Source organism: Myotis lucifugus, unplaced genomic scaffold (genome assembly GCF_000147115.1).
Source record: "Myotis lucifugus unplaced genomic scaffold, Myoluc2.0 scaffold_227, whole genome shotgun sequence".
Classification (NCBI taxonomy): domain Eukaryota; kingdom Metazoa; phylum Chordata; class Mammalia; order Chiroptera; family Vespertilionidae; genus Myotis; species Myotis lucifugus.
The window spans coordinates 895,272-904,458 of NW_005871275.1; the positions used below are offsets into that span (position 1 = coordinate 895,272).

A 9,187-nucleotide genomic window follows, 5' to 3' on the forward strand; every position below is an offset into this window, starting at 1 on the left:
TTCTTTTTACCTATAATGCCCTTCATGTCACTGTATAAGGGATTTAGGACTCAAGTTTAACCCTCAAAGAAAACATCAGAAAGGAGACATTTGTCGCTATAGTGAATAGCTATATTTATGGGCATAGTCTACTTATGGCTCTAGTGAATTCACCTACCCATCCTGGGACAGGGCAGCACAGCAGAAATAAGGGATCGGTGTGGTAACAAACAGGAGACACGAATACATCAGTCTCAGGGCTACGGAGATTTTGGACCACTTCATCAGGACTGTCGCCAAATGTAGATACCTCCATATCAGAAAGTTTATCAGATAGAGACCCAACACTCAAGAGAGAATGACTAGCAACACATGGCCTTGCTCTTTCAGTAATCACTGAATAGGTGCCTTTTCTCTAATCCCAACCTTAGTTGGTTTGGGCAGTGGCTCTGCTTGCCCTTGTTAAAAATAAATACATACATACATACATACATACATACATACATAAAACATTCAATGATTTGGGGAAAGAACATGGTTTCTGGGCTCCACTCATATTAATTTTCCAGGGAGTTTCTCATTCTCACTTTAGGAATTTTCTTTCAAATTGAATAGGAGAATTGTGGATGCATTTCTGGTATCAAAATAAGTAACCATCCAAAATGAATGTACTGTAATCAAAGAAGGACAACCCCCCTCCCCCAACCACCACCAAAAGATGTTTTCCTTTAGGAAATTAGTGGGACAGCATAGATATTTCAGGAAGACCCTGCTAAAATTCTACCAAGCAATTAAGAAGTATAATAGTTTTAATTTAACTTACAGAAATATGATTTGATGGGAAGATGAGAGAAAGGCTGTTTCCTGACATTCGCCAGGCCATGCGAAAAGAGTTTTCAGAGCAGTGGCTGATGTGGACATTGCATTCAGGAGAATGACAATTTATTCTTTCACAAAACTCCCCCCCCCATTTTGTTCCTTTATTTAATAGGTAGTAATAGTCTTAAAAATCTTTCTCTTCATCAGATGTTTGATCCCCTTGCAAAACTTTTGGTCTCTGAGCTTGAACATGGAGTTTTACTCCATCAATAACATGACTGTCATGCTGTAGTACATTCTGAAGTTCTGCTGAAGAAAAATGAATCCAACCCATACCTCTGTGAAAGCCAGTCTCTGTCAAAAGGTACAGTGCACTTTCATATATGGCCAAACTGTGCAAAGTGTTCTTTCAGTTCACTCCAAGAGACGGTCCAGGGAATTTTTCTGACAAAGGCAACGGGCCAACTAGTACTGGCCCGCAGAGCCATAGCTAGGGCCCTCGCTGCTGACACCGCCATCTTTTTTTCACAAAACTCTTAAAGACCCTGACTTAATTGCTTAACTTCCAGGTAAGAAAGTGTTCCCATCTCTCTCTATGTTCCCTTCTCCCTATGCCCTACTATTCACCCCATGCCAACCTCCCCTCCAGGGTCTCAAGCCCACCTGGTGTTTATTGGTCACTGGAAGAGTCCCCAACCCAGAAAACCTTCAGTCCTCCTTTCACTAAGTACTCCAGAGAACAAAACATATTCTCCCTCTTTCTCCTCTTCCCATCCAAACCCCTGTTTGGCAGCAATGCAAATCTCAGTGAAGTGTAGAGGAAAAATCAGGCCAACTAAACTAATTCACTCTAAGGTGTGAATGATTGATAATCCCATAAACATCCCATAGCTATTTGCATTTTTAAAGATCTTCTTTGCCCTACTGAATTTCTGTTTGCATGCATTTCAAGCTAGAGAAGCAGAGAAAGTTTTTTGTTTTGCTTTTTTAAACCACATAAGCAACTTGAGATCTGTCATATAAAGGTCAGGTCATCTCATTTTAATCACTTCACTGGCTTAGTTAAAACCATTGGGCCTGCATTATTCTCACTGCCTTAATACTATGCTGGGGCCTGCCTTGGCCAAAGCAACCTGAATTAAGTAAGTTCTCTGCACTTGATCCCTGAAAATATAGAACTAAACTAAGGGGGTTTTGTGTTCATCTTGCATCACTCTATCCTTGGCTGAACCAGACAGAAAGTTCCCCTATAACCAGTAGGGCTGCATGTAGGTCACACTTTTGTTGGCATGTAGCAGATGAGGAATGAAAGGAACTCTGAGTTTTATGAGTTGTATGTCTTCCTGCTGCCTGCCCTCTACCTCCTCATAGATTCTGCTCTAGTCCCTTAACCCTCTGAACTATGGATTGAGTTCCACATCGGAACTCCTGGTGATCCCTCATTGCAGCGTGAGGGCATCATGGTGTGAGGGCGTGATGACCACATAGACTTTTATTAATAGATTGTATTATTTTCCATATGAACAACTGTAAACTGACTTTTGTTTCACCCTGTATTGTTAGGGCTGCCAAAGGAGAAACACAGGAGGCCAAAAGTGGTAAAGAATTATGAATTTATTAGGTCATCTGGAGACCAGATGGGCTGAGCCCCAAAATGGCATCAGCACCCAGGGACAGAGTCAGAGATTTTAAAGAACTCCAGGTGAACTTTTTCAGCGGGGAATTCTCTGGGCAGGTCTGGATCCTGGGCAAGTCTGGAGGGGAAAGTTAACAAATATAATGTGTTCTAAGAGAAAAGGAATATCGGTTGTGAGATGATTTAAGGATCAGTTTCCCTGGGGAGGGGATATTGATTAAATTATTTGATCAGACCAAACATGTATATTAATACATACATTTTTGTACTGACACAGTCATAAAATAAAATTTAAAAACAATTTTTTAGAGCCCTAGCCAGTTTGGCTCAGTGGAAAGAATGTTGGCCTGCGGACTGAAGGGTCCCAGGTTGGATTCCAGTCAAGGGCACATGCCTGGGTTGTGGGCTCAATCCCCAGTGTGGGGCATTCAGGAGGCAGCCAATCAATGATTCTCTCTCATCATTGATATTTCTCTCTCTCTCTCTCTCTCTCTCTCTCTCTCTCTCCTTCTCCCTTCCTCTCTGAAATCAATAAAAATATATTTTAAAAAATTTTTGGAGGAAGAGGTCATGAAGGCAAAAGTGTCTAGAGCCCATGAAAGTCATAACACAGCCCTACTCAAGATGACCTCTTCCAACAGTTTTTGCTGCTCTGCCACCTGCATCACTGTCAACTTTAGGAACAACCTCAGAAAAGGGGTGGCATTATTATGTCCACTGATAGAGAGGAAAAGAGGAACATAGAAGCTCAATAATTCTCTCAGAGTCTTGAGGTCAGAGGAGCTGCCTGACTGTGGCTAGATTATGACCTAGCACCATGGTCGGCAAACTGCGGCTCGCGAGCCACATGCGGCTCTTTGGCCCCTTGAGTGTGGCTCTTCCTAAGCCTTAGAAGTACCCTAATTAAGTTAATAACAATGTACCTACCTATATAGTTTAAGTTTAAAAAATTTGGCTCTCAAAAGAAATTCAATTGTTGTACTGTTGATATTTGGCTCTGTTGGCTAATGAGTTTGCTGACCACTGCCCTAGCAGATTGCTCGAGCAAGCGTCAAGGGATAGTGGATCAGCTTGCACATTATACACCTGGGGTGAGGTCTGAAGATGACAAGTGGTTTGCAACCTTCTCCCCACTCCCCAGGCCAATAAGTTTTGTTCTGTTCTGTAATCACCCACACTAGGAGTCCCACAGGCAGGTACCACCAAATTATAGATGATGGGATGAGGTAAATGGCTTTTGCCAGCAGATCTGACCCAGTAGCAGGTCAGAAATGTTTTCTGCCCTTGCAAGATGCTGGCACAGGTGAGGATTGGCCATCCAAGCCAAGTTCCATCTGGTTGTCCCCTGTGAAGCCCAACCAGAGGAGCTCTGATGGAATTTCCCTGTGTGCTGGCTTTCTTCAAGGATAATTCCTTTGATGGTGCCAGCAGCCTGGCAGTTGCCTTTGAAAACTCTTGTTTTCATACAAACAATAAACTCTGGCCTGGAGAGAGCCAACTTGAGCCCAAACCATTCATCTTGTATTCCTTTCTCTCTCCCTTTCTTTAACTTAAAGGATCTGCAAAAAGTTAAAAATGGCAATTTCAGTGCTGTATAATAAGATGCTGAAATAAGAGTGATGTAGCCATGCTGGTTCACTAACACAAACAGTCACATAAAATATGCATGTGAGTACACCCCATTTTACAGGCCCTCAGGTGAGTAAAAGTCAAGACTTTGCAAATTGAATAATATGCTAAGTATACCAGTAGGTTGGATTTTTACCAGAATTCAGAGATAATTCCTTTTGCAAGTTCAGGACCTTTTGTGGTATTCATAACCTTGCATATATTTATGTATTTTATAAACTTGGATTTTAGTATATCACGTTTACTCTAAGTAGAACACAAGCTATTTGTTAGATTCTGGAGTTCAACTTGGGACTCTAAATATAGCAGCAATATAAAGTATTAGAATGGAATTCATGGAAAAAAATTTAAAGCCCACAAAACTGTCTGAGGGATAGAAACTAAGTACTTGGAGGAAATGTATTAAGAATTGTATTAAGTAATAAAAACAGCCGAGGCCGGCATCCTGTACTCGGAAAGGATGATAATGTCCCTGACATGTTCCCTGGGAGGTATGTTGCCTTTAAGTTGGTTTTCCATGGATTCAGTCTCTGGGCACATCTTCTCTATTTTCAAAACAACATCACATTTCTGCAGGGGTTGAGAGCAACCTGTGCTACAGTGATAAAGACTGTGTTTCTTGAAGAATATAATCCTCTGTCAGATGGCTGAGTACATAGATTCATCTGACAAATTTTACTGATCACCTACAAATTATCAAGTGCTCTGAAAGACCAGTGCCTGCCCTTTTGTAAATTACATTCTGGGGACAAAGCAGATATAACCAGGATGGCCATTGAGACAATCTTTCATGCACTTAGGAGTCATTGACCATTAACTAGAGAGTAATATAAAAATCCATCCTCAAGAATTTTGGGCTGGTGAGAAGGGTGATAGACCCTTTTGTAGACAGGCAAAGAGAGTTTGTTTTCTACTTTGTAATTTTTGCTTCCTGATACACAGTAGGTGCTATTAGTATTAATAACTCTTTGAAGCAGCTATCCACTGAATATTATAAAAGACTAAACTGAAATTTGATATTAATTTTGTGACAAAAGCCTATTGATGTTGATGCATCTATATTTCTATCTCTCCCTCTCACTTCCTTTCTCTCTAAAATCAATAAAAACATATTAAAAAATAAAAACAAGAATATAGTATAACTGACAAGAGATGTCAATAGACTCCTTGAAATTAGTCTAGACAAGTCACTAAACCAAAAGACCTGAACAGACACTTCTCCAAAGAGGACATACAGATATGTTCATGGGTTGGAAGAATTAACATCATTAAAATGTCCATGCTACCCAAAGCAATCTATAGATTCAACACAATTCCTATCAAAATACCACCAGCATATGTCACAGAACTATAACAAATTCTCAAAAATTTATATGGAACTAAAAAGACCCTGAATAGCTGCAACAATCTTAAGAAAGAGGAACAAAGTTGGAGGGATCACTTTTAGTTGTCCTGGTGTTAGTAATTTTTTTTATTTGCCTAGCATATTTTTTCTACTTATTATTAAATCAACCCCAAATTCTTCACTCCTTGTTAAATCTCTTCTTAAGATGTTCAGTCACCTGAATGGTTTACAGATTTCATCTTCCTGAGAAACTCTTTGCCTCTCCAATAAGGAAGGACTATTCTCTAGGCCTGGGTGTTCTCTCTCTCTCTCTCTCTCTCTCTCTCTCTCTAAATAATTTTTTATTTTTCAATTACAGTTGACACACAATATTATATTAGTTTCAGGTATACAACCTAGTGCAGTGATGAGCTCAGCATGTCAGCATTTTGAAAAACCCTAACTTAACTCTGGTGCTGTGTCACATATAGAAATTTTTTGATATTTGCAACCATAGTAAAACAAAGACTTATGTTTTTGATATTTATTTTATATATTTAAATGCTATTTAACAAAGAAAAATCAACCAAACAAATGAGTTCGCTTGTCACCTCTGACACGCGTGTCATAGGTTCACCATCACTGACCTAGTGATTAGGCATTATAAAACTTACTAAGTGATCATCCCAATAAATCTCATACCCATCCAACACTATACATAGTTATTAGAATACTAGAGACCCGGAGCACAAAAATTCATCCCCTGGGGGGGGGGGTCCTTCAGCCTGGCCTGCCCCCTCTCACAGCCCGGAAGCCCTCAGGGGATGTCCTACTGATGGCTTAGGCCTGCTCCCCAGGAGGAAGGTGACGCCCCCATCACGCCTCTGCTGCTGCCACTGCCAGCCTCCACGGCTGCCTGAGCCTTGGCTCTCACAGCCACCGGGGCTTGCCTGAGCCTCAGGCAGCCGCTACAGCTTTGTCCGGAAGGACATCCAGAAGACGTCTGCTCTAATTAGCATATTACCCTTTTATTAGTATAGATTATTGACTATATTCTCTGCTGTACTTTACACCTCTATGACTGTTCTGTAACTACTAATTTGTACTTCTAAATCCCTTCACCTTTCCCCCACCCCTCCCATCCCTCTCCCATCAAGCAACTGTTAAAAAGTTCTGTATCTCTAAGGCTGTTTCTGTTATGCTGTTAATCTATTTTGATTTTTTAGATTCAATTATTGATAGATATGTATTTATTGCCATTTTATTGTTCATATTTTTAATCTTTATTTTTCTTCTTTTTAAAAAAAATATGTTTTTATTGATTTCAGAGAGGAAAGGAGAGGGAGACAGAGATAGAAACATCAATGATGAGAGAGAATCATTGATCGGCTGTCTCCTGCATGCCCCCTACTGGGGATCGAGCCTGCAACCCAGCATATGCCCCTGACTGGAATTGAACCTGCGACCCTTCAGTCCGCAGGCCAACGCTCTATCCACTGAGGCAAGCCGGCTAAAGCTTTTCTTCTTCTTCTTAAAGAAGACCCTTTAACATTTCATGTAAGACTGGTTTGGTGGTAATGAACTCCTTTAGTTTTTTTTATCTGTGAAGCTCTTTATCTGACCTTCAATTCTAACTGATAACTTTGCTGGGTGGAGTAATCTTGGTTGTAGGTCTTGCTTTTCATCACTTTGAATATTTCTTGCCAATCCCTTCTGGCCTGTAAAGTTTCTGTTGAGAACTCAGCTGACAGTTTTATGGGAGTGCCCTGTAGGTAACTAACTGCTTTTCTCTTGCTCCTTTTAAGATTCTCTCTTGGTCTTTAACCCTTGGCATTTTGATTATAATGTGTCTTGGTGTGGGCCTCTTTGGTTTCATATTATTTGGGACTTTGTGCTTCCAGAACTTGTATGTCTAGTTCCTTCACAATGTTAAGGAATTTTTCTGTCATTAATTTTGCAAATAGATTTTCAATTTCTTGCTCTCTCTCGCTTCTCCTTTTGGCACCCCCATGATGCAAATGTTGTTATGCAAGCATGTTGTTATGCAAGTTGTCCCAGAGGCTCCTTACACTATCTTCATATTTTTGGATTATTTTTCTTTTTTGCTGTTCTGATTGGGTGTTTTTGCTTCTTCACATTCCAAATTGCTGGTTTTATTCTTGGCTTCCTCTACTCTACTGTTGATTCCCTTGTAGGTTATCCTTCATTTCAGTTAGTGTATCCTCCATTTCTGACTGGCCCTTTTTAATGTTGTTTATGTTCTCACTAAGTTCCTGAGAGTTCTCAGTAAATTCTTTGAGCATCCTTATAACCATTGTTTTGCACTCTGTATCTGGCAGTTTTCTTACTTCCATTTCATTTAGTTCTTTTTCTGGAGATTTCTCCAGTTCTTTTATTTGTGACATATTTCTTTGTCTCTGCATTTTGGCTGCATCCCTGTGTTTGTTTCTATGTATTAGGTAGAGCTGCTATGTCTCCTGGACTTGGTAGAGAGGCCTTGCATAAGAGGGCCCAGTGGCTCAGCCTCCCAGGAGAGGCCAAGCTGTGAACCAAGGCTGGCTGCCACTAGTGCAGGGCCTGGGGCCACTTAGCAAGAGGTAGGAGGTACACAGATACTAGATGTTGTTCATTTGAGACATTTTAGGAAGGTTCAAAGCATGAGGCAAGAGAGGCCAGTTATATGGAAAAGCAACTGGAAACGGCTTGGATGGGCCTGCAAGTTGGGTCTGGCAGGGTTTCAGGGAATCACCAGGGTGGAGCTAACAGTGTGAGCCAGGTTAATGGAGACAGATATGGCTCTGGCCTGCCAGCTCTGTGGGGGGAAGGTCTCGGCAAAGGAACAATGGCTTCTGCCAGCACTTTTGTCTTGCCCCAGTACCGAATACTTTAGTTCCTCTCCGTATGTCCCTGGTTCCTTTCAAGCTGCTGCCTCAGCACTGCAGCTTAGAGAGAGTGAGTCTGAGTAAGTCCATGCATGGGCCCTTTACGAGGAACTGACTAGTACTCCAGCAGCCTCCATGTCACTTAGCCATAATCCCCACAGCCCAAAGTTATGGCAACTTCTCTTCCCAGCACTGGACTTCTCTTCCCAGCACTGGTGTGGGACTGGAGATGGGGGTGAGGGCAAGATATCCCTCCCAATTATAAACTACACAACGTCGATGTGGGATCAACTAGTTCCATGTCTCTGCCCCTCCTACCAGTCTCACTGTGGTTTCTTTAACTCCCTAGTTGTAGGACTTCCATTCAGCTAGATTTCAGGTGGTTCTGAATAACAGTTGTTCTGAAGTTTAGTTGTATTTTTTATGTGGTTGTGGGAGGATTTGAGTACTGTGTTTACCTATGCCACCCTCTTGATCAGAAGCCTGGAATCTCTCTTTTTGTCACTTCCCTAAGGAGTTCCTTCCCTTTTTTCTTGTGTTAGATATCCTGTTCCTGTATCCTCTTACCTGATTAGCTCTCTTGTTTTGGTGGAACACATTATCCTATAGTTGTCCAAGAAGGCTGCATAAGAAGAAAAATTCTTGAGACTTGGCATATCTGAAAATGTCTTTATTCTACCCTCACAGTTGATTGAGAACTTAGTTGGGTATAAAATTTTAAATTGAAAATATTTATCCTTCAGAATTTAAAAATTATCTCATTGATCTTTTAGCTTTCAGTGTTGCTATTAAAAGTTCTTAGCCATTCTGATTTTTTATTCTTTATATGAGACTTGTGGGAGTTTGTTTCTAGTGTTCTAAAATTTCTTATTGAAGTTCCCCGGTATGAGTCTATTTTGTTGTTGTTTTGTTTGTGTC

The 9,187-nt window shown here is 40.9% G+C and overlaps 1 pseudogene; it reads right to left on the reverse strand.

Annotated features, from left to right (window-relative positions):
- Positions 1-949: 949 nt before the first annotated feature.
- LOC102442278 lies at positions 950-1,316 on the reverse strand (annotated as a pseudogene).
- Between the last annotated feature and the right edge of the window lie 7,871 nt (positions 1,317-9,187).